The sequence below is a fragment of the Lepisosteus platostomus genome, chromosome 8, assembly GCF_059453375.1.
Source record: "Lepisosteus platostomus isolate fLepPlt1 chromosome 8, fLepPlt1.hap1, whole genome shotgun sequence".
Lineage (NCBI taxonomy): Eukaryota > Metazoa > Chordata > Actinopteri > Semionotiformes > Lepisosteidae > Lepisosteus > Lepisosteus platostomus.
Genome location: NC_142618.1, coordinates 14,296,409 through 14,313,692, shown reverse-complemented (window position 1 = coordinate 14,313,692; position 17,284 = coordinate 14,296,409). Strand labels below are relative to the sequence as shown.

The 17,284-nt window shown below is 53.0% G+C and overlaps 41 non-coding genes across 41 annotated transcripts; 28 read left to right on the top strand and 13 right to left on the bottom strand.

The window, feature by feature from the left end:
• Positions 1 to 45: 45 nt before the first annotated feature.
• On the top strand, positions 46 to 118 carry trnak-uuu (transfer RNA lysine (anticodon UUU)). The gene has a single exon. It is a non-coding gene; the product is annotated as a tRNA-Lys (tRNA).
• Positions 119 to 465: 347 nt separating this feature from the next.
• trnag-ccc (transfer RNA glycine (anticodon CCC)) lies at positions 466 to 536 on the top strand. Its single transcript has one exon. It is a non-coding gene; the product is annotated as a tRNA-Gly (tRNA).
• A 495-nt stretch (positions 537 to 1,031) lies between these two features.
• On the bottom strand, positions 1,032 to 1,119 carry trnay-gua (transfer RNA tyrosine (anticodon GUA)). The gene is given in 2 exon segments: positions 1,032 to 1,067; positions 1,083 to 1,119. It is a non-coding gene; the product is annotated as a tRNA-Tyr (tRNA).
• Positions 1,120 to 1,326: 207 nt separating this feature from the next.
• On the top strand, positions 1,327 to 1,399 carry trnak-uuu (transfer RNA lysine (anticodon UUU)). Its single transcript has one exon. It is a non-coding gene; the product is annotated as a tRNA-Lys (tRNA).
• A 347-nt stretch (positions 1,400 to 1,746) lies between these two features.
• trnag-ccc (transfer RNA glycine (anticodon CCC)) lies at positions 1,747 to 1,817 on the top strand. Its single transcript has one exon. It is a non-coding gene; the product is annotated as a tRNA-Gly (tRNA).
• A 495-nt stretch (positions 1,818 to 2,312) lies between these two features.
• Positions 2,313 to 2,400, bottom strand: trnay-gua (transfer RNA tyrosine (anticodon GUA)). The gene is given in 2 exon segments: positions 2,313 to 2,348; positions 2,364 to 2,400. It is a non-coding gene; the product is annotated as a tRNA-Tyr (tRNA).
• Positions 2,401 to 2,607: 207 nt separating this feature from the next.
• Positions 2,608 to 2,680, top strand: trnak-uuu (transfer RNA lysine (anticodon UUU)). Its single transcript has one exon. It is a non-coding gene; the product is annotated as a tRNA-Lys (tRNA).
• Positions 2,681 to 3,027: 347 nt separating this feature from the next.
• Positions 3,028 to 3,098, top strand: trnag-ccc (transfer RNA glycine (anticodon CCC)). The gene has a single exon. It is a non-coding gene; the product is annotated as a tRNA-Gly (tRNA).
• A 495-nt stretch (positions 3,099 to 3,593) lies between these two features.
• Positions 3,594 to 3,681, bottom strand: trnay-gua (transfer RNA tyrosine (anticodon GUA)). The gene is given in 2 exon segments: positions 3,594 to 3,629; positions 3,645 to 3,681. It is a non-coding gene; the product is annotated as a tRNA-Tyr (tRNA).
• A 207-nt stretch (positions 3,682 to 3,888) lies between these two features.
• trnak-uuu (transfer RNA lysine (anticodon UUU)) lies at positions 3,889 to 3,961 on the top strand. Its single transcript has one exon. It is a non-coding gene; the product is annotated as a tRNA-Lys (tRNA).
• A 347-nt stretch (positions 3,962 to 4,308) lies between these two features.
• On the top strand, positions 4,309 to 4,379 carry trnag-ccc (transfer RNA glycine (anticodon CCC)). Its single transcript has one exon. It is a non-coding gene; the product is annotated as a tRNA-Gly (tRNA).
• Positions 4,380 to 4,874: 495 nt separating this feature from the next.
• On the bottom strand, positions 4,875 to 4,962 carry trnay-gua (transfer RNA tyrosine (anticodon GUA)). Its single transcript is given in 2 exon segments — positions 4,875 to 4,910; positions 4,926 to 4,962. It is a non-coding gene; the product is annotated as a tRNA-Tyr (tRNA).
• A 207-nt stretch (positions 4,963 to 5,169) lies between these two features.
• trnak-uuu (transfer RNA lysine (anticodon UUU)) lies at positions 5,170 to 5,242 on the top strand. The gene has a single exon. It is a non-coding gene; the product is annotated as a tRNA-Lys (tRNA).
• Positions 5,243 to 5,589: 347 nt separating this feature from the next.
• Positions 5,590 to 5,660, top strand: trnag-ccc (transfer RNA glycine (anticodon CCC)). Its single transcript has one exon. It is a non-coding gene; the product is annotated as a tRNA-Gly (tRNA).
• A 495-nt stretch (positions 5,661 to 6,155) lies between these two features.
• On the bottom strand, positions 6,156 to 6,243 carry trnay-gua (transfer RNA tyrosine (anticodon GUA)). The gene is given in 2 exon segments: positions 6,156 to 6,191; positions 6,207 to 6,243. It is a non-coding gene; the product is annotated as a tRNA-Tyr (tRNA).
• A 207-nt stretch (positions 6,244 to 6,450) lies between these two features.
• trnak-uuu (transfer RNA lysine (anticodon UUU)) lies at positions 6,451 to 6,523 on the top strand. The gene has a single exon. It is a non-coding gene; the product is annotated as a tRNA-Lys (tRNA).
• Positions 6,524 to 6,870: 347 nt separating this feature from the next.
• trnag-ccc (transfer RNA glycine (anticodon CCC)) lies at positions 6,871 to 6,941 on the top strand. Its single transcript has one exon. It is a non-coding gene; the product is annotated as a tRNA-Gly (tRNA).
• A 495-nt stretch (positions 6,942 to 7,436) lies between these two features.
• On the bottom strand, positions 7,437 to 7,524 carry trnay-gua (transfer RNA tyrosine (anticodon GUA)). Its single transcript is given in 2 exon segments — positions 7,437 to 7,472; positions 7,488 to 7,524. It is a non-coding gene; the product is annotated as a tRNA-Tyr (tRNA).
• Positions 7,525 to 7,731: 207 nt separating this feature from the next.
• trnak-uuu (transfer RNA lysine (anticodon UUU)) lies at positions 7,732 to 7,804 on the top strand. Its single transcript has one exon. It is a non-coding gene; the product is annotated as a tRNA-Lys (tRNA).
• Positions 7,805 to 8,151: 347 nt separating this feature from the next.
• On the top strand, positions 8,152 to 8,222 carry trnag-ccc (transfer RNA glycine (anticodon CCC)). Its single transcript has one exon. It is a non-coding gene; the product is annotated as a tRNA-Gly (tRNA).
• Positions 8,223 to 8,717: 495 nt separating this feature from the next.
• Positions 8,718 to 8,805, bottom strand: trnay-gua (transfer RNA tyrosine (anticodon GUA)). The gene is given in 2 exon segments: positions 8,718 to 8,753; positions 8,769 to 8,805. It is a non-coding gene; the product is annotated as a tRNA-Tyr (tRNA).
• Positions 8,806 to 9,012: 207 nt separating this feature from the next.
• trnak-uuu (transfer RNA lysine (anticodon UUU)) lies at positions 9,013 to 9,085 on the top strand. Its single transcript has one exon. It is a non-coding gene; the product is annotated as a tRNA-Lys (tRNA).
• A 347-nt stretch (positions 9,086 to 9,432) lies between these two features.
• On the top strand, positions 9,433 to 9,503 carry trnag-ccc (transfer RNA glycine (anticodon CCC)). Its single transcript has one exon. It is a non-coding gene; the product is annotated as a tRNA-Gly (tRNA).
• Positions 9,504 to 9,998: 495 nt separating this feature from the next.
• On the bottom strand, positions 9,999 to 10,086 carry trnay-gua (transfer RNA tyrosine (anticodon GUA)). Its single transcript is given in 2 exon segments — positions 9,999 to 10,034; positions 10,050 to 10,086. It is a non-coding gene; the product is annotated as a tRNA-Tyr (tRNA).
• Positions 10,087 to 10,293: 207 nt separating this feature from the next.
• Positions 10,294 to 10,366, top strand: trnak-uuu (transfer RNA lysine (anticodon UUU)). Its single transcript has one exon. It is a non-coding gene; the product is annotated as a tRNA-Lys (tRNA).
• Positions 10,367 to 10,713: 347 nt separating this feature from the next.
• On the top strand, positions 10,714 to 10,784 carry trnag-ccc (transfer RNA glycine (anticodon CCC)). Its single transcript has one exon. It is a non-coding gene; the product is annotated as a tRNA-Gly (tRNA).
• Positions 10,785 to 11,279: 495 nt separating this feature from the next.
• On the bottom strand, positions 11,280 to 11,367 carry trnay-gua (transfer RNA tyrosine (anticodon GUA)). Its single transcript is given in 2 exon segments — positions 11,280 to 11,315; positions 11,331 to 11,367. It is a non-coding gene; the product is annotated as a tRNA-Tyr (tRNA).
• Positions 11,368 to 11,572: 205 nt separating this feature from the next.
• On the top strand, positions 11,573 to 11,645 carry trnak-uuu (transfer RNA lysine (anticodon UUU)). The gene has a single exon. It is a non-coding gene; the product is annotated as a tRNA-Lys (tRNA).
• Positions 11,646 to 11,992: 347 nt separating this feature from the next.
• Positions 11,993 to 12,063, top strand: trnag-ccc (transfer RNA glycine (anticodon CCC)). The gene has a single exon. It is a non-coding gene; the product is annotated as a tRNA-Gly (tRNA).
• A 495-nt stretch (positions 12,064 to 12,558) lies between these two features.
• Positions 12,559 to 12,646, bottom strand: trnay-gua (transfer RNA tyrosine (anticodon GUA)). The gene is given in 2 exon segments: positions 12,559 to 12,594; positions 12,610 to 12,646. It is a non-coding gene; the product is annotated as a tRNA-Tyr (tRNA).
• Positions 12,647 to 12,853: 207 nt separating this feature from the next.
• trnak-uuu (transfer RNA lysine (anticodon UUU)) lies at positions 12,854 to 12,926 on the top strand. The gene has a single exon. It is a non-coding gene; the product is annotated as a tRNA-Lys (tRNA).
• A 347-nt stretch (positions 12,927 to 13,273) lies between these two features.
• On the top strand, positions 13,274 to 13,344 carry trnag-ccc (transfer RNA glycine (anticodon CCC)). The gene has a single exon. It is a non-coding gene; the product is annotated as a tRNA-Gly (tRNA).
• Positions 13,345 to 13,839: 495 nt separating this feature from the next.
• On the bottom strand, positions 13,840 to 13,927 carry trnay-gua (transfer RNA tyrosine (anticodon GUA)). Its single transcript is given in 2 exon segments — positions 13,840 to 13,875; positions 13,891 to 13,927. It is a non-coding gene; the product is annotated as a tRNA-Tyr (tRNA).
• A 207-nt stretch (positions 13,928 to 14,134) lies between these two features.
• Positions 14,135 to 14,207, top strand: trnak-uuu (transfer RNA lysine (anticodon UUU)). Its single transcript has one exon. It is a non-coding gene; the product is annotated as a tRNA-Lys (tRNA).
• Positions 14,208 to 14,554: 347 nt separating this feature from the next.
• trnag-ccc (transfer RNA glycine (anticodon CCC)) lies at positions 14,555 to 14,625 on the top strand. The gene has a single exon. It is a non-coding gene; the product is annotated as a tRNA-Gly (tRNA).
• Positions 14,626 to 15,120: 495 nt separating this feature from the next.
• On the bottom strand, positions 15,121 to 15,208 carry trnay-gua (transfer RNA tyrosine (anticodon GUA)). The gene is given in 2 exon segments: positions 15,121 to 15,156; positions 15,172 to 15,208. It is a non-coding gene; the product is annotated as a tRNA-Tyr (tRNA).
• Positions 15,209 to 15,413: 205 nt separating this feature from the next.
• On the top strand, positions 15,414 to 15,486 carry trnak-uuu (transfer RNA lysine (anticodon UUU)). The gene has a single exon. It is a non-coding gene; the product is annotated as a tRNA-Lys (tRNA).
• A 347-nt stretch (positions 15,487 to 15,833) lies between these two features.
• On the top strand, positions 15,834 to 15,904 carry trnag-ccc (transfer RNA glycine (anticodon CCC)). Its single transcript has one exon. It is a non-coding gene; the product is annotated as a tRNA-Gly (tRNA).
• Positions 15,905 to 16,399: 495 nt separating this feature from the next.
• trnay-gua (transfer RNA tyrosine (anticodon GUA)) lies at positions 16,400 to 16,487 on the bottom strand. The gene is given in 2 exon segments: positions 16,400 to 16,435; positions 16,451 to 16,487. It is a non-coding gene; the product is annotated as a tRNA-Tyr (tRNA).
• Positions 16,488 to 16,694: 207 nt separating this feature from the next.
• trnak-uuu (transfer RNA lysine (anticodon UUU)) lies at positions 16,695 to 16,767 on the top strand. Its single transcript has one exon. It is a non-coding gene; the product is annotated as a tRNA-Lys (tRNA).
• Positions 16,768 to 17,114: 347 nt separating this feature from the next.
• On the top strand, positions 17,115 to 17,185 carry trnag-ccc (transfer RNA glycine (anticodon CCC)). Its single transcript has one exon. It is a non-coding gene; the product is annotated as a tRNA-Gly (tRNA).
• Positions 17,186 to 17,284: the final 99 nt, after the last annotated feature.

Below are 17,284 nucleotides of genomic sequence, written 5' to 3'. Positions count from 1 at the left end.
GAGGATCCTGTATGTCCCTGCTGCTGCTCCTGCTTCTGTCGTAGAGCCCGGATAGCTCAGTCGGTAGAGCATCAGACTTTTAATCTGAGGGTCCAGGGTTCAAGTCCCTGTTCGGGTGTTATGGTGACTCAGGTCTAAGCCCCACCCCCCGGGCTTTTGTTTGCGGCCCTCCTCATTGCAAGGGCACAGAATTCCGCATTAGCAGCGCAGAGGTCCTTGTGTGGTGTTTGTCCTGGACGGAGTCAAAGGGGCCTGGAAGACGACAGTGAAACAATGGTGGTACGTCTTTGGCATTTTTTTCCTCTTCCGTCGGCTCTTCTCGTTGCAAATTCCCAAAGCTTCAAATTAGGCAGGGCAGAGGTAATTGTGGGGTGTGTGGGCTGGGCAAAAAGAAGGGCTTTGCTCCCTTTGGCCTGTGAGAGGATAAGAGGCTTAAACTGTGGTGTGAGCAAGCGCTCTCCGTGGGCGCCAGTGGTGTAGTGGTATCATGCAAGATTCCCATTCTTGCGACCCGGGTTCGATTCCCGGCTGGCGCAGCCTGGGCTCTAGCTTGTGGGCTTGGGAGCAAGCACTGATTAATGGGTGAGGTGTGGCTCTGGGTGATTGGTGGCCCCTGCTGGGGAAATGTTTGCATATCAAAGCATCAACATATTGAGTAGGAGGAAGTGGTTACTGGATGAATGACCATCAATACAGAAGGTGCTGCTTGCTTTCTGGGGCTATACCTGGCCTCCTTTTTAACAGCTTTGTACTCAAACGTCTACTGCAATGGTGAGGCTTACAGAAAGGGTGCCGGCGATGGGCTCCACCGAGCGCCTCCTTTAGTCTCACTTGTCTTTGCGACTAGGTTTTGAGCGCACCAGCACTGACGCAGTGTTTTGCAAAAGGAAAGCTTAGCAGACGCGAGCAGTAGAATGCAGAATTCTAAAGACGGCGACTCCGCTCTAATGTCTGACCGCCTTACGGTCCAAGCGAGAGAGAGGTTTGCTCATTTTCTTCTTTTTTGATTGTCAAGGGCCAAAACAGTAGCGTCCCTCGAGCCGGATTCGAACCAGCGACCTAAGGATGTCCGGCCTTCTCCACTACAGTCCTCCGCTCTACCAACTGAGCTATCGAGGGAGCCATGCGTGTCCTCTCTCTGACGTTCACAGCCCGAGGCAGGGTGGAGTTCCTGTTCTTTGGAAAGCACGGCACTGTGTCATGTTGGATCTAACAGAGATTCCTGGGCTCGTTGTCGTTTCCTCGGCTTGCTCTCTTCAGTGGACCAAACATGTGGCCTTTGAGGATCCTGTATGTCCCTGCTGCTGCTCCTGCTTCTGTCGTAGAGCCCGGATAGCTCAGTCGGTAGAGCATCAGACTTTTAATCTGAGGGTCCAGGGTTCAAGTCCCTGTTCGGGTGTTATGGTGACTCAGGTCTAAGCCCCACCCCCCGGGCTTTTGTTTGCGGCCCTCCTCATTGCAAGGGCACAGAATTCCGCATTAGCAGCGCAGAGGTCCTTGTGTGGTGTTTGTCCTGGACGGAGTCAAAGGGGCCTGGAAGACGACAGTGAAACAATGGTGGTACGTCTTTGGCATTTTTTTCCTCTTCCGTCGGCTCTTCTCGTTGCAAATTCCCAAAGCTTCAAATTAGGCAGGGCAGAGGTAATTGTGGGGTGTGTGGGCTGGGCAAAAAGAAGGGCTTTGCTCCCTTTGGCCTGTGAGAGGATAAGAGGCTTAAACTGTGGTGTGAGCAAGCGCTCTCCGTGGGCGCCAGTGGTGTAGTGGTATCATGCAAGATTCCCATTCTTGCGACCCGGGTTCGATTCCCGGCTGGCGCAGCCTGGGCTCTAGCTTGTGGGCTTGGGAGCAAGCACTGATTAATGGGTGAGGTGTGGCTCTGGGTGATTGGTGGCCCCTGCTGGGGAAATGTTTGCATATCAAAGCATCAACATATTGAGTAGGAGGAAGTGGTTACTGGATGAATGACCATCAATACAGAAGGTGCTGCTTGCTTTCTGGGGCTATACCTTGCCTCCTTTTTAACAGCTTTGTACTCAAACGTCTACTGCAATGGTGAGGCTTACAGAAAGGGTGCCGGCGATGGGCTCCACCGAGCGCCTCCTTTAGTCTCACTTGTCTTTGCGACTAGGTTTTGAGCGCACCAGCGCTGACGCAGTGTTTTGCAAAAGGAAAGCTTAGCAGACGCGAGCAGTAGAATGCAGAATTCTAAAGACGGCGACTCCGCTCTAATGTCTGACCGCCTTACGGTCCAAGCGAGAGAGAGGTTTGCTCATTTTCTTCTTTTTTGATTGTCAAGGGCCAAAACAGTAGCGTCCCTCGAGCCGGATTCGAACCAGCGACCTAAGGATGTCCGGCCTTCTCCACTACAGTCCTCCGCTCTACCAACTGAGCTATCGAGGGAGCCGTGCGTGTCCTCTCTCTGACGTTCACAGCCCGAGGCAGGGTGGAGTTCCTGTTCTTTGGAAAGCACAGCACTGTGTCATGTTGGATCTAACATAGATTCCTGGGCTCGTTGTCGTTTCCTCGGCTTGCTCTCTTCAGTGGACCAAACATGTGGCCTTTGAGGATCCTGTATCTCCCTGCTGCTGCTCCTGCTTCTGTCGTAGAGCCCGGATAGCTCAGTCGGTAGAGCATCAGACTTTTAATCTGAGGGTCCAGGGTTCAAGTCCCTGTTCGGGTGTTATGGTGACTCAGGTCTAAGCCCCACCCCCCGGGCTTTTGTTTGCGGCCCTCCTCATTGCAAGGGCACAGAATTCCGCATTAGCAGCGCAGAGGTCCTTGTGTGGTGTTTGTCCTGGACGGAGTCAAAGGGGCCTGGAAGACGACAGTGAAACAATGGTGGTACGTCTTTGGCATTTTTTTCCTCTTCCGTCGGCTCTTCTCGTTGCAAATTCCCAAAGCTTCAAATTAGGCAGGGCAGAGGTAATTGTGGGGTGTGTGGGCTGGGCAAAAAGAAGGGCTTTGCTCCCTTTGGCCTGTGAGAGGATAAGAGGCTTAAACTGTGGTGTGAGCAAGCGCTCTCCGTGGGTGCCAGTGGTGTAGTGGTATCATGCAAGATTCCCATTCTTGCGACCCGGGTTCGATTCCCGGCTGGCGCAGCCTGGGCTCTAGCTTGTGGGCTTGGGAGCAAGCACTGATTAATGGGTGAGGTGTGGCTCTGGGTGATTGGTGGCCCCTGCTGGGGAAATGTTTGCATATCAAAGCATCAACATATTGAGTAGGAGGAAGTGGTTACTGGATGAATGACCATCAATACAGAAGGTGCTGCTTGCTTTCTGGGGCTATACCTGGCCTCCTTTTTAACAGCTTTGTACTCAAACGTCTACTGCAATGGTGAGGCTTACAGAAAGGGTGCCGGCGATGGGCTCCACCGAGCGCCTCCTTTAGTCTCACTTGTCTTTGCGACTAGGTTTTGAGCGCACCAGCACTGACGCAGTGTTTTGCAAAAGGAAAGCTTAGCAGACGCGAGCAGTAGAATGCAGATTTCTAAAGACGGCGACTCCGCTCTAATGTCTGACCGCCTTACGGTCCAAGCGAGAGAGAGGTTTGCTCATTTTCTTCTTTTTTGATTGTCAAGGGCCAAAACAGTAGCGTCCCTCGAGCCGGATTCGAACCAGCGACCTAAGGATGTCCGGCCTTCTCCACTACAGTCCTCCGCTCTACCAACTGAGCTATCGAGGGAGCCGTGCGTGTCCTCTCTCTGACGTTCACAGCCCGAGGCAGGGTGGAGTTCCTGTTCTTTGGAAAGCACGGCACTGTGTCATGTTGGATCTAACAGAGATTCCTGGGCTCGTTGTCGTTTCCTCGGCTTGCTCTCTTCAGTGGACCAAACATGTGGCCTTTGAGGATCCTGTATGTCCCTGCTGCTGCTCCTGCTTCTGTCGTAGAGCCCGGATAGCTCAGTCGGTAGAGCATCAGACTTTTAATCTGAGGGTCCAGGGTTCAAGTCCCTGTTCGGGTGTTATGGTGACTCAGGTCTAAGCCCCACCCCCTGGGCTTTTGTTTGCGGCCCTCCTCATTGCAAGGGCACAGAATTCCGCATTAGCAGCGCAGAGGTCCTTGTGTGGTGTTTGTCCTGGACGGAGTCAAAGGGGCCTGGAAGACGACAGTGAAACAATGGTGGTACGTCTTTGGCATTTTTTTCCTCTTCCGTCGGCTCTTCTCGTTGCAAATTCCCAAAGCTTCAAATTAGGCAGGGCAGAGGTAATTGTGGGGTGTGTGGGCTGGGCAAAAAGAAGGGCTTTGCTCCCTTTGGCCTGTGAGAGGATAAGAGGCTTAAACTGTGGTGTGAGCAAGCGCTCTCCGTGGGTGCCAGTGGTGTAGTGGTATCATGCAAGATTCCCATTCTTGCGACCCGGGTTCGATTCCCGGCTGGCGCAGCCTGGGCTCTAGCTTGTGGGCTTGGGAGCAAGCACTGATTAATGGGTGAGGTGTGGCTCTGGGTGATTGGTGGCCCCTGCTGGGGAAATGTTTGCATATCAAAGCATCAACATATTGAGTAGGAGGAAGTGGTTACTGGATGAATGACCATCAATACAGAAGGTGCTGCTTGCTTTCTGGGGCTATACCTGGCCTCCTTTTTAACAGCTTTGTACTCAAACGTCTACTGCAATGGTGAGGCTTACAGAAAGGGTGCCGGCGATGGGCTCCACCGAGCGCCTCCTTTAGTCTCACTTGTCTTTGCGACTAGGTTTTGAGCGCACCAGCACTGACGCAGTGTTTTGCAAAAGGAAAGCTTAGCAGACGCGAGCAGTAGAATGCAGATTTCTAAAGACGGCGACTCCGCTCTAATGTCTGACCGCCTTACGGTCCAAGCGAGAGAGAGGTTTGCTCATTTTCTTCTTTTTTGATTGTCAAGGGCCAAAACAGTAGCGTCCCTCGAGCCGGATTCGAACCAGCGACCTAAGGATGTCCGGCCTTCTCCACTACAGTCCTCCGCTCTACCAACTGAGCTATCGAGGGAGCCGTGCGTGTCCTCTCTCTGACGTTCACAGCCCGAGGCAGGGTGGAGTTCCTGTTCTTTGGAAAGCACGGCACTGTGTCATGTTGGATCTAACAGAGATTCCTGGGCTCGTTGTCGTTTCCTCGGCTTGCTCTCTTCAGTGGACCAAACATGTGGCCTTTGAGGATCCTGTATGTCCCTGCTGCTGCTCCTGCTTCTGTCGTAGAGCCCGGATAGCTCAGTCGGTAGAGCATCAGACTTTTAATCTGAGGGTCCAGGGTTCAAGTCCCTGTTCGGGTGTTATGGTGACTCAGGTCTAAGCCCCACCCCCCGGGCTTTTGTTTGCGGCCCTCCTCATTGCAAGGGCACAGAATTCCGCATTAGCAGCGCAGAGGTCCTTGTGTGGTGTTTGTCCTGGACGGAGTCAAAGGGGCCTGGAAGACGACAGTGAAACAATGGTGGTACGTCTTTGGCATTTTTTTCCTCTTCCGTCGGCTCTTCTCGTTGCAAATTCCCAAAGCTTCAAATTAGGCAGGGCAGAGGTAATTGTGGGGTGTGTGGGCTGGGCAAAAAGAAGGGCTTTGCTCCCTTTGGCCTGTGAGAGGATAAGAGGCTTAAACTGTGGTGTGAGCAAGCGCTCTCCGTGGGTACCAGTGGTATAGTGGTATCATGCAAGATTCCCATTCTTGCGACCCGGGTTCGATTCCCGGCTGGTGCAGCCTGGGCTCTAGCTTGTGGGCTTGGGAGCAAGCACTGATTAATGGGTGAGGTGTGGCTCTGGGTGATTGGTGGCCCCTGCTGGGGAAATGTTTGCATATCAAAGCATCAACATATTGAGTAGGAGGAAGTGGTTACTGGATGAATGACCATCAATACAGAAGGTGCTGCTTGCTTTCTGGGGCTATACCTGGCCTCCTTTTTAACAGCTTTGTACTCAAACGTCTACTGCAATGGTGAGGCTTACAGAAAGGGTGCCGGCGATGGGCTCCACCGAGCGCCTCCTTTAGTCTCACTTGTCTTTGCGACTAGGTTTTGAGCGCACCAGCACTGACGCAGTGTTTTGCAAAAGGAAAGCTTAGCAGACGCGAGCAGTAGAATGCAGAATTCTAAAGACGGCGACTCCGCTCTAATGTCTGACCGCCTTACGGTCCAAGCGAGAGAGAGGTTTGCTCATTTTCTTCTTTTTTGATTGTCAAGGGCCAAAACAGTAGCGTCCCTCGAGCCGGATTCGAACCAGCGACCTAAGGATGTCCGGCCTTCTCCACTACAGTCCTCCGCTCTACCAACTGAGCTATCGAGGGAGCCGTGCGTGTCCTCTCTCTGACGTTCACAGCCCGAGGCAGGGTGGAGTTCCTGTTCTTTGGAAAGCACGGCACTGTGTCATGTTGGATCTAACAGAGATTCCTGGGCTCGTTGTCGTTTCCTCGGCTTGCTCTCTTCAGTGGACCAAACATGTGGCCTTTGAGGATCCTGTATGTCCCTGCTGCTGCTCCTGCTTCTGTCGTAGAGCCCGGATAGCTCAGTCGGTAGAGCATCAGACTTTTAATCTGAGGGTCCAGGGTTCAAGTCCCTGTTCGGGTGTTATGGTGACTCAGGTCTAAGCCCCACCCCCCGGGCTTTTGTTTGCGGCCCTCCTCATTGCAAGGGCACAGAATTCCGCATTAGCAGCGCAGAGGTCCTTGTGTGGTGTTTGTCCTGGACGGAGTCAAAGGGGCCTGGAAGACGACAGTGAAACAATGGTGGTACGTCTTTGGCATTTTTTTCCTCTTCCGTCGGCTCTTCTCGTTGCAAATTCCCAAAGCTTCAAATTAGGCAGGGCAGAGGTAATTGTGGGGTGTGTGGGCTGGGCAAAAAGAAGGGCTTTGCTCCCTTTGGCCTGTGAGAGGATAAGAGGCTTAAACTGTGGTGTGAGCAAGCGCTCTCCGTGGGCGCCAGTGGTGTAGTGGTATCATGCAAGATTCCCATTCTTGCGACCCGGGTTCGATTCCCGGCTGGCGCAGCCTGGGCTCTAGCTTGTGGGCTTGGGAGCAAGCACTGATTAATGGGTGAGGTGTGGCTCTGGGTGATTGGTGGCCCCTGCTGGGGAAATGTTTGCATATCAAAGCATCAACATATTGAGTAGGAGGAAGTGGTTACTGGATGAATGACCATCAATACAGAAGGTGCTGCTTGCTTTCTGGGGCTATACCTGGCCTCCTTTTTAACAGCTTTGTACTCAAACGTCTACTGCAATGGTGAGGCTTACAGAAAGGGTGCCGGCGATGGGCTCCACCGAGCGCCTCCTTTAGTCTCACTTGTCTTTGCGACTAGGTTTTGAGCGCACCAGCACTGACGCAGTGTTTTGCAAAAGGAAAGCTTAGCAGACGCGAGCAGTAGAATGCAGAATTCTAAAGACGGCGACTCCGCTCTAATGTCTGACCGCCTTACGGTCCAAGCGAGAGAGAGGTTTGCTCATTTTCTTCTTTTTTGATTGTCAAGGGCCAAAACAGTAGCGTCCCTCGAGCCGGATTCGAACCAGCGACCTAAGGATGTCCGGCCTTCTCCACTACAGTCCTCCGCTCTACCAACTGAGCTATCGAGGGAGCCATGCGTGTCCTCTCTCTGACGTTCACAGCCCGAGGCAGGGTGGAGTTCCTGTTCTTTGGAAAGCACGGCACTGTGTCATGTTGGATCTAACAGAGATTCCTGGGCTCGTTGTCGTTTCCTCGGCTTGCTCTCTTCAGTGGACCAAACATGTGGCCTTTGAGGATCCTGTATGTCCCTGCTGCTGCTCCTGCTTCTGTCGTAGAGCCCGGATAGCTCAGTCGGTAGAGCATCAGACTTTTAATCTGAGGGTCCAGGGTTCAAGTCCCTGTTCGGGTGTTATGGTGACTCAGGTCTAAGCCCCACCCCCCGGGCTTTTGTTTGCGGCCCTCCTCATTGCAAGGGCACAGAATTCCGCATTAGCAGCGCAGAGGTCCTTGTGTGGTGTTTGTCCTGGACGGAGTCAAAGGGGCCTGGAAGACGACAGTGAAACAATGGTGGTACGTCTTTGGCATTTTTTTCCTCTTCCGTCGGCTCTTCTCGTTGCAAATTCCCAAAGCTTCAAATTAGGCAGGGCAGAGGTAATTGTGGGGTGTGTGGGCTGGGCAAAAAGAAGGGCTTTGCTCCCTTTGGCCTGTGAGAGGATAAGAGGCTTAAACTGTGGTGTGAGCAAGCGCTCTCCGTGGGCGCCAGTGGTGTAGTGGTATCATGCAAGATTCCCATTCTTGCGACCCGGGTTCGATTCCCGGCTGGCGCAGCCTGGGCTCTAGCTTGTGGGCTTGGGAGCAAGCACTGATTAATGGGTGAGGTGTGGCTCTGGGTGATTGGTGGCCCCTGCTGGGGAAATGTTTGCATATCAAAGCATCAACATATTGAGTAGGAGGAAGTGGTTACTGGATGAATGACCATCAATACAGAAGGTGCTGCTTGCTTTCTGGGGCTATACCTTGCCTCCTTTTTAACAGCTTTGTACTCAAACGTCTACTGCAATGGTGAGGCTTACAGAAAGGGTGCCGGCGATGGGCTCCACCGAGCGCCTCCTTTAGTCTCACTTGTCTTTGCGACTAGGTTTTGAGCGCACCAGCGCTGACGCAGTGTTTTGCAAAAGGAAAGCTTAGCAGACGCGAGCAGTAGAATGCAGAATTCTAAAGACGGCGACTCCGCTCTAATGTCTGACCGCCTTACGGTCCAAGCGAGAGAGAGGTTTGCTCATTTTCTTCTTTTTTGATTGTCAAGGGCCAAAACAGTAGCGTCCCTCGAGCCGGATTCGAACCAGCGACCTAAGGATGTCCGGCCTTCTCCACTACAGTCCTCCGCTCTACCAACTGAGCTATCGAGGGAGCCGTGCGTGTCCTCTCTCTGACGTTCACAGCCCGAGGCAGGGTGGAGTTCCTGTTCTTTGGAAAGCACAGCACTGTGTCATGTTGGATCTAACATAGATTCCTGGGCTCGTTGTCGTTTCCTCGGCTTGCTCTCTTCAGTGGACCAAACATGTGGCCTTTGAGGATCCTGTATCTCCCTGCTGCTGCTCCTGCTTCTGTCGTAGAGCCCGGATAGCTCAGTCGGTAGAGCATCAGACTTTTAATCTGAGGGTCCAGGGTTCAAGTCCCTGTTCGGGTGTTATGGTGACTCAGGTCTAAGCCCCACCCCCCGGGCTTTTGTTTGCGGCCCTCCTCATTGCAAGGGCACAGAATTCCGCATTAGCAGCGCAGAGGTCCTTGTGTGGTGTTTGTCCTGGACGGAGTCAAAGGGGCCTGGAAGACGACAGTGAAACAATGGTGGTACGTCTTTGGCATTTTTTTCCTCTTCCGTCGGCTCTTCTCGTTGCAAATTCCCAAAGCTTCAAATTAGGCAGGGCAGAGGTAATTGTGGGGTGTGTGGGCTGGGCAAAAAGAAGGGCTTTGCTCCCTTTGGCCTGTGAGAGGATAAGAGGCTTAAACTGTGGTGTGAGCAAACGCTCTCCGTGGGCGCCAGTGGTGTAGTGGTATCATGCAAGATTCCCATTCTTGCGACCCGGGTTCGATTCCCGGCTGGCGCAGCCTGGGCTCTAGCTTGTGGGCTTGGGAGCAAGCACTGATTAATGGGTGAGGTGTGGCTCTGGGTGATTGGTGGCCCCTGCTGGGGAAATGTTTGCATATCAAAGCATCAACATATTGAGTAGGAGGAAGTGGTTACTGGATGAATGACCATCAATACAGAAGGTGCTGCTTGCTTTCTGGGGCTATACCTGGCCTCCTTTTTAACAGCTTTGTACTCAAACGTCTACTGCAATGGTGAGGCTTACAGAAAGGGTGCCGGCGATGGGCTCCACCGAGCGCCTCCTTTAGTCTCACTTGTCTTTGCGACTAGGTTTTGAGCGCACCAGCACTGACGCAGTGTTTTGCAAAAGGAAAGCTTAGCAGACGCGAGCAGTAGAATGCAGAATTCTAAAGACGGCGACTCCGCTCTAATGTCTGACCGCCTTACGGTCCAAGCGAGAGAGAGGTTTGCTCATTTTCTTCTTTTTTGATTGTCAAGGGCCAAAACAGTAGCGTCCCTCGAGCCGGATTCGAACCAGCAACCTAAGGATGTCCGGCCTTCTCCACTACAGTCCTCCGCTCTACCAACTGAGCTATCGAGGGAGCCGTGCGTGTCCTCTCTCTGACGTTCACAGCCCGAGGCAGGGTGGAGTTCCTGTTCTTTGGAAAGCACGGCACTGTGTCATGTTGGATCTAACAGAGATTCCTGGGCTCGTTGTCGTTTCCTCGGCTTGCTCTCTTCAGTGGACCAAACATGTGGCCTTTGAGGATCCTGTATGTCCCTGCTGCTGCTCCTGCTTCTGTCGTAGAGCCCGGATAGCTCAGTCGGTAGAGCATCAGACTTTTAATCTGAGGGTCCAGGGTTCAAGTCCCTGTTCGGGTGTTATGGTGACTCAGGTCTAAACCCCACCCCCCGGGCTTTTGTTTGCGGCCCTCCTCATTGCAAGGGCACAGAATTCCGCATTAGCAGCGCAGAGGTCCTTGTGTGGTGTTTGTCCTGGACGGAGTCAAAGGGGCCTGGAAGACGACAGTGAAACAATGGTGGTACGTCTTTGGCATTTTTTTCCTCTTCCGTCGGCTCTTCTCGTTGCAAATTCCCAAAGCTTCAAATTAGGCAGGGCAGAGGTAATTGTGGGGTGTGTGGGCTGGGCAAAAAGAAGGGCTTTGCTCCCTTTGGCCTGTGAGAGGATAAGAGGCTTAAACTGTGGTGTGAGCAAGCGCTCTCCGTGGGCGCCAGTGGTGTAGTGGTATCATGCAAGATTCCCATTCTTGCGACCCGGGTTCGATTCCCGGCTGGCGCAGCCTGGGCTCTAGCTTGTGGGCTTGGGAGCAAGCACTGATTAATGGGTGAGGTGTGGCTCTGGGTGATTGGTGGCCCCTGCTGGGGAAATGTTTGCATATCAAAGCATCAACATATTGAGTAGGAGGAAGTGGTTACTGGATGAATGACCATCAATACAGAAGGTGCTGCTTGCTTTCTGGGGCTATACCTTGCCTCCTTTTTAACAGCTTTGTACTCAAACGTCTACTGCAATGGTGAGGCTTACAGAAAGGGTGCCGGCGATGGGCTCCACCGAGCGCCTCCTTTAGTCTCACTTGTCTTTGCGACTAGGTTTTGAGCGCACCAGCGCTGACGCAGTGTTTTGCAAAAGGAAAGCTTAGCAGACGCGAGCAGTAGAATGCAGAATTCTAAAGACGGCGACTCCGCTCTAATGTCTGACCGCCTTACGGTCCAAGCGAGAGAGAGGTTTGCTCATTTTCTTCTTTTTTGATTGTCAAGGGCCAAAACAGTAGCGTCCCTCGAGCCGGATTCGAACCAGCGACCTAAGGATGTCCGGCCTTCTCCACTACAGTCCTCCGCTCTACCAACTGAGCTATCGAGGGAGCCGTGCGTGTCCTCTCTCTGACGTTCACAGCCCGAGGCAGGGTGGAGTTCCTGTTCTTTGGAAAGCACGGCACTGTCATGTTGGATCTAACAGAGATTCCTGGGCTCGTTGTCGTTTCCTCGGCTTGCTCTCTTCAGTGGACCAAACATGTGGCCTTTGAGGATCCTGTATGTCCCTGCTGCTGCTCCTGCTTCTGTCGTAGAGCCCGGATAGCTCAGTCGGTAGAGCATCAGACTTTTAATCTGAGGGTCCAGGGTTCAAGTCCCTGTTCGGGTGTTATGGTGACTCAGGTCTAAGCCCCACCCCCTGGGCTTTTGTTTGCGGCCCTCCTCATTGCAAGGGCACAGAATTCCGCATTAGCAGCGCAGAGGTCCTTGTGTGGTGTTTGTCCTGGACGGAGTCAAAGGGGCCTGGAAGACGACAGTGAAACAATGGTGGTACGTCTTTGGCATTTTTTTCCTCTTCCGTCGGCTCTTCTCGTTGCAAATTCCCAAACCTTCAAATTAGGCAGGGCAGAGGTAATTGTGGGGTGTGTGGGCTGGGCAAAAAGAAGGGCTTTGCTCCCTTTGGCCTGTGAGAGGATAAGAGGCTTAAACTGTGGTGTGAGCAAGCACTCTCCGTGGGCGCCAGTGGTGTAGTGGTATCATGCAAGATTCCCATTCTTGCGACCCGGGTTTGATTCCCGGCTGGCGCAGCCTGGGCTCTAGCTTGTGGGCTTGGGAGCAAGCACTGATTAATGGGTGAGGTGTGGCTCTGGGTGATTGGTGGCCCCTGCTGGGGAAATGTTTGCATATCAAAGCATCAACATATTGAGTAGGAGGAAGTGGTTACTGGATGAATGACCATCAATACAGAAGGTGCTGCTTGCTTTCTGGGGCTATACCTGGCCTCCTTTTTAACAGCTTTGTACTCAAACGTCTACTGCAATGGTGAGGCTTACAGAAAGGGTGCCGGCGATGGGCTCCACCGAGCGCCTCCTTTAGTCTCACTTGTCTTTGCGACTAGGTTTTGAGCGCACCAGCACTGACGCAGTGTTTTGCAAAAGGAAAGCTTAGCAGACGCGAGCAGTAGAATGCAGAATTCTAAAGACGGCGACTCCGCTCTAATGTCTGACCGCCTTACGGTCCAAGCGAGAGAGAGGTTTGCTCATTTTCTTCTTTTTTGATTGTCAAGGGCCAAAACAGTAGCGTCCCTCGAGCCGGATTCGAACCAGCGACCTAAGGATGTCCGGCCTTCTCCACTACAGTCCTCCGCTCTACCAACTGAGCTATCGAGGGAGCCGTGCGTGTCCTCTCTCTGACGTTCACAGCCCGAGGCAGGGTGGAGTTCCTGTTCTTTGGAAAGCACGGCACTGTGTCATGTTGGATCTAACAGAGATTCCTGGGCTCGTTGTCGTTTCCTCGGCTTGCTCTCTTCAGTGGACCAAACATGTGGCCTTTGAGGATCCTGTATGTCCCTGCTGCTGCTCCTGCTTCTGTCGTAGAGCCCGGATAGCTCAGTCGGTAGAGCATCAGACTTTTAATCTGAGGGTCCAGGGTTCAAGTCCCTGTTCGGGTGTTATGGTGACTCAGGTCTAAGCCCCACCCCCCGGGCTTTTGTTTGCGGCCCTCCTCATTGCAAGGGCACAGAATTCCGCATTAGCAGCGCAGAGGTCCTTGTGTGGTGTTTGTCCTGGACGGAGTCAAAGGGGCCTGGAAGACGACAGTGAAACAATGGTGGTACGTCTTTGGCATTTTTTTCCTCTTCCGTCGGCTCTTCTCGTCGCAAATTCCCAAAGCTTCAAATTAGGCAGGGCAGAGGTAATTGTGGGGTGTGTGGGCTGGGCAAAAAGAAGGGCTTTGCTCCCTTTGGCCTGTGAGAGGATAAGAGGCTTAAACTGTGGTGTGAGCAAGCGCTCTCCGTGGGCGCCAGTGGTGTAGTGGTATCATGCAAGATTCCCATTCTTGCGACCCGGGTTCGATTCCCGGCTGGCGCAGCCTGGGCTCTAGCTTGTGGGCTTGGGAGCAAGCACTGATTAATGGGTGAGGTGTGGCTCTGGGTGATTGGTGGCCCCTGCTGGGGAAATGTTTGCATATCAAAGCATCAACATATTGAGTAGGAGGAAGTGGTTACTGGATGAATGACCATCAATACAGAAGGTGCTGCTTGCTTTCTGGGGCTATACCTGGCCTCCTTTTTAACAGCTTTGTACTCAAACGTCTACTGCAATGGTGAGGCTTACAGAAAGGGTGCCGGCGATGGGCTCCACCGAGCGCCTCCTTTAGTCTCACTTGTCTTTGCGACTAGGTTTTGAGCGCACCAGCACTGACGCAGTGTTTTGCAAAAGGAAAGCTTAGCAGACGCGAGCAGTAGAATGCAGAATTCTAAAGACGGCGACTCCGCTCTAATGTCTGACCGCCTTACGGTCCAAGCGAGAGAGAGGTTTGCTCATTTTCTTCTTTTTTGATTGTCAAGGGCCAAAACAGTAGCGTCCCTCGAGCCGGATTCGAACCAGCGACCTAAGGATGTCCGGCCTTCTCCACTACAGTCCTCCGCTCTACCAACTGAGCTATCGAGGGAGCCATGCGTGTCCTCTCTCTGACGTTCACAGCCCGAGGCAGGGTGGAGTTCCTGTTCTTTGGAAAGCACGGCACTGTGTCATGTTGGATCTAACAGAGATTCCTGGGCTCGTTGTCGTTTCCTCGGCTTGCTCTCTTCAGTGGACCAAACATGTGGCCTTTGAGGATCCTGTATGTCCCTGCTGCTGCTCCTGCTTCTGTCGTAGAGCCCGGATAGCTCAGTCGGTAGAGCATCAGACTTTTAATCTGAGGGTCCAGGGTTCAAGTCCCTGTTCGGGTGTTATGGTGACTCAGGTCTAAGCCCCACCCCCCGGGCTTTTGTTTGCGGCCCTCCTCATTGCAAGGGCACAGAATTCCGCATTAGCAGCGCAGAGGTCCTTGTGTGGTGTTTGTCCTGGACGGAGTCAAAGGGGCCTGGAAGACGACAGTGAAACAATGGTGGTACGTCTTTGGCATTTTTTTCCTCTTCCGTCGGCTCTTCTCGTTGCAAATTCCCAAAGCTTCAAATTAGGCAGGGCAGAGGTAATTGTGGGGTGTGTGGGCTGGGCAAAAAGAAGGGCTTTGCTCCCTTTGGCCTGTGAGAGGATAAGAGGCTTAAACTGTGGTGTGAGCAAGCGCTCTCCGTGGGCGCCAGTGGTGTAGTGGTATCATGCAAGATTCCCATTCTTGCGACCCGGGTTCGATTCCCGGCTGGCGCAGCCTGGGCTCTAGCTTGTGGGCTTGGGAGCAAGCACTGATTAATGGGTGAGGTGTGGCTCTGGGTGATTGGTGGCCCCTGCTGGGGAAATGTTTGCATATCAAAGCATCAACATATTGAGTAGGAGGAAGTGGTTACTGGATGAATGACCATCAATACAGAAGGTGCTGCTTGCTTTCTGGGGCTATACCTTGCCTCCTTTTTAACAGCTTTGTACTCAAACGTCTACTGCAATGGTGAGGCTTACAGAAAGGGTGCCGGCGATGGGCTCCACCGAGCGCCTCCTTTAGTCTCACTTGTCTTTGCGACTAGGTTTTGAGCGCACCAGCGCTGACGCAGTGTTTTGCAAAAGGAAAGCTTAGCAGACGCGAGCAGTAGAATGCAGAATTCTAAAGACGGCGACTCCGCTCTAATGTCTGACCGCCTTACGGTCCAAGCGAGAGAGAGGTTTGCTCATTTTCTTCTTTTTTGATTGTCAAGGGCCAAAACAGTAGCGTCCCTCGAGCCGGATTCGAACCAGCGACCTAAGGATGTCCGGCCTTCTCCACTACAGTCCTCCGCTCTACCAACTGAGCTATCGAGGGAGCCGTGCGTGTCCTCTCTCTGACGTTCACAGCCCGAGGCAGGGTGGAGTTCCTGTTCTTTGGAAAGCACGGCACTGTCATGTTGGATCTAACAGAGATTCCTGGGCTCGTTGTCGTTTCCTCGGCTTGCTCTCTTCAGTGGACCAAACATGTGGCCTTTGAGGATCCTGTATGTCCCTGCTGCTGCTCCTGCTTCTGTCGTAGAGCCCGGATAGCTCAGTCGGTAGAGCATCAGACTTTTAATCTGAGGGTCCAGGGTTCAAGTCCCTGTTCGGGTGTTATGGTGACTCAGGTCTAAGCCCCACCCCCTGGGCTTTTGTTTGCGGCCCTCCTCATTGCAAGGGCACAGAATTCCGCATTAGCAGCGCAGAGGTCCTTGTGTGGTGTTTGTCCTGGACGGAGTCAAAGGGGCCTGGAAGACGACAGTGAAACAATGGTGGTACGTCTTTGGCATTTTTTTCCTCTTCCGTCGGCTCTTCTCGTTGCAAATTCCCAAAGCTTCAAATTAGGCAGGGCAGAGGTAATTGTGGGGTGTGTGGGCTGGGCAAAAAGAAGGGCTTTGCTCCCTTTGGCCTGTGAGAGGATAAGAGGCTTAAACTGTGGTGTGAGCAAGCACTCTCCGTGGGCGCCAGTGGTGTAGTGGTATCATGCAAGATTCCCATTCTTGCGACCCGGGTTTGATTCCCGGCTGGCGCAGCCTGGGCTCTAGCTTGTGGGCTTGGGAGCAAGCACTGATTAATGGGTGAGGTGTGGCTCTGGGTGATTGGTGGCCCCTGCTGGGGAAATGTTTGCATATCAAAGCATCAACATATTGAGTAGGAGGAAGTGGTTACTGGATGAATGACCATCAATACAGAAGGTGCTGCTTGCTTTCTGGGGCTATACCTGGCCTCCTTTTTAACAGCTTTGTACTCAAACGTCTACTGCAATGGTGAGGCTTACAGAAAGGGTGCCGGCGATGGGCTCCACCGAGCGCCTCCTTTAGTCTCACTTGTCTTTGCGACTAGGTTTTGAGCGCACCAGCACTGACGCAGTGTTTTGCAAAAGGAAAGCTTAGCAGACGCGAGCAGTAGAATGCAGAATTCTAAAGACGGCGACTCCGCTCTAATGTCTGACCGCCTTACGGTCCAAGCGAGAGAGAGGTTTGCTCATTTTCTTCTTTTTTGATTGTCAAGGGCCAAAACAGTAGCGTCCCTCGAGCCGGATTCGAACCAGCGACCTAAGGATGTCCGGCCTTCTCCACTACAGTCCTCCGCTCTACCAACTGAGCTATCGAGGGAGCCGTGCGTGTCCTCTCTCTGACGTTCACAGCCCGAGGCAGGGTGGAGTTCCTGTTCTTTGGAAAGCACGGCACTGTGTCATGTTGGATCTAACAGAGATTCCTGGGCTCGTTGTCGTTTCCTCGGCTTGCTCTCTTCAGTGGACCAAACATGTGGCCTTTGAGGATCCTGTATGTCCCTGCTGCTGCTCCTGCTTCTGTCGTAGAGCCCGGATAGCTCAGTCGGTAGAGCATCAGACTTTTAATCTGAGGGTCCAGGGTTCAAGTCCCTGTTCGGGTGTTATGGTGACTCAGGTCTAAGCCCCACCCCCTGGGCTTTTGTTTGCGGCCCTCCTCATTGCAAGGGCACAGAATTCCGCATTAGCAGCGCAGAGGTCCTTGTGTGGTGTTTGTCCTGGACGGAGTCAAAGGGGCCTGGAAGACGACAGTGAAACAATGGTGGTACGTCTTTGGCATTTTTTTCCTCTTCCGTCGGCTCTTCTCGTTGCAAATTCCCAAAGCTTCAAATTAGGCAGGGCAGAGGTAATTGTGGGGTGTGTGGGCTGGGCAAAAAGAAGGGCTTTGCTCCCTTTGGCCTGTGAGAGGATAAGAGGCTTAAACTGTGGTGTGAGCAAGCACTCTCCGTGGGCGCCAGTGGTGTAGTGGTATCATGCAAGATTCCCATTCTTGCGACCCGGGTTCGATTCCTGGCTGGCGCAGCCTGGGCTCTAGCTTGTGGGCTTGGGAGCAAGCACTGATTAATGGGTGAGGTGTGGCTCTGGGTGATTGGTGGCCCCTGCTGGGGAAATGTTTGCATA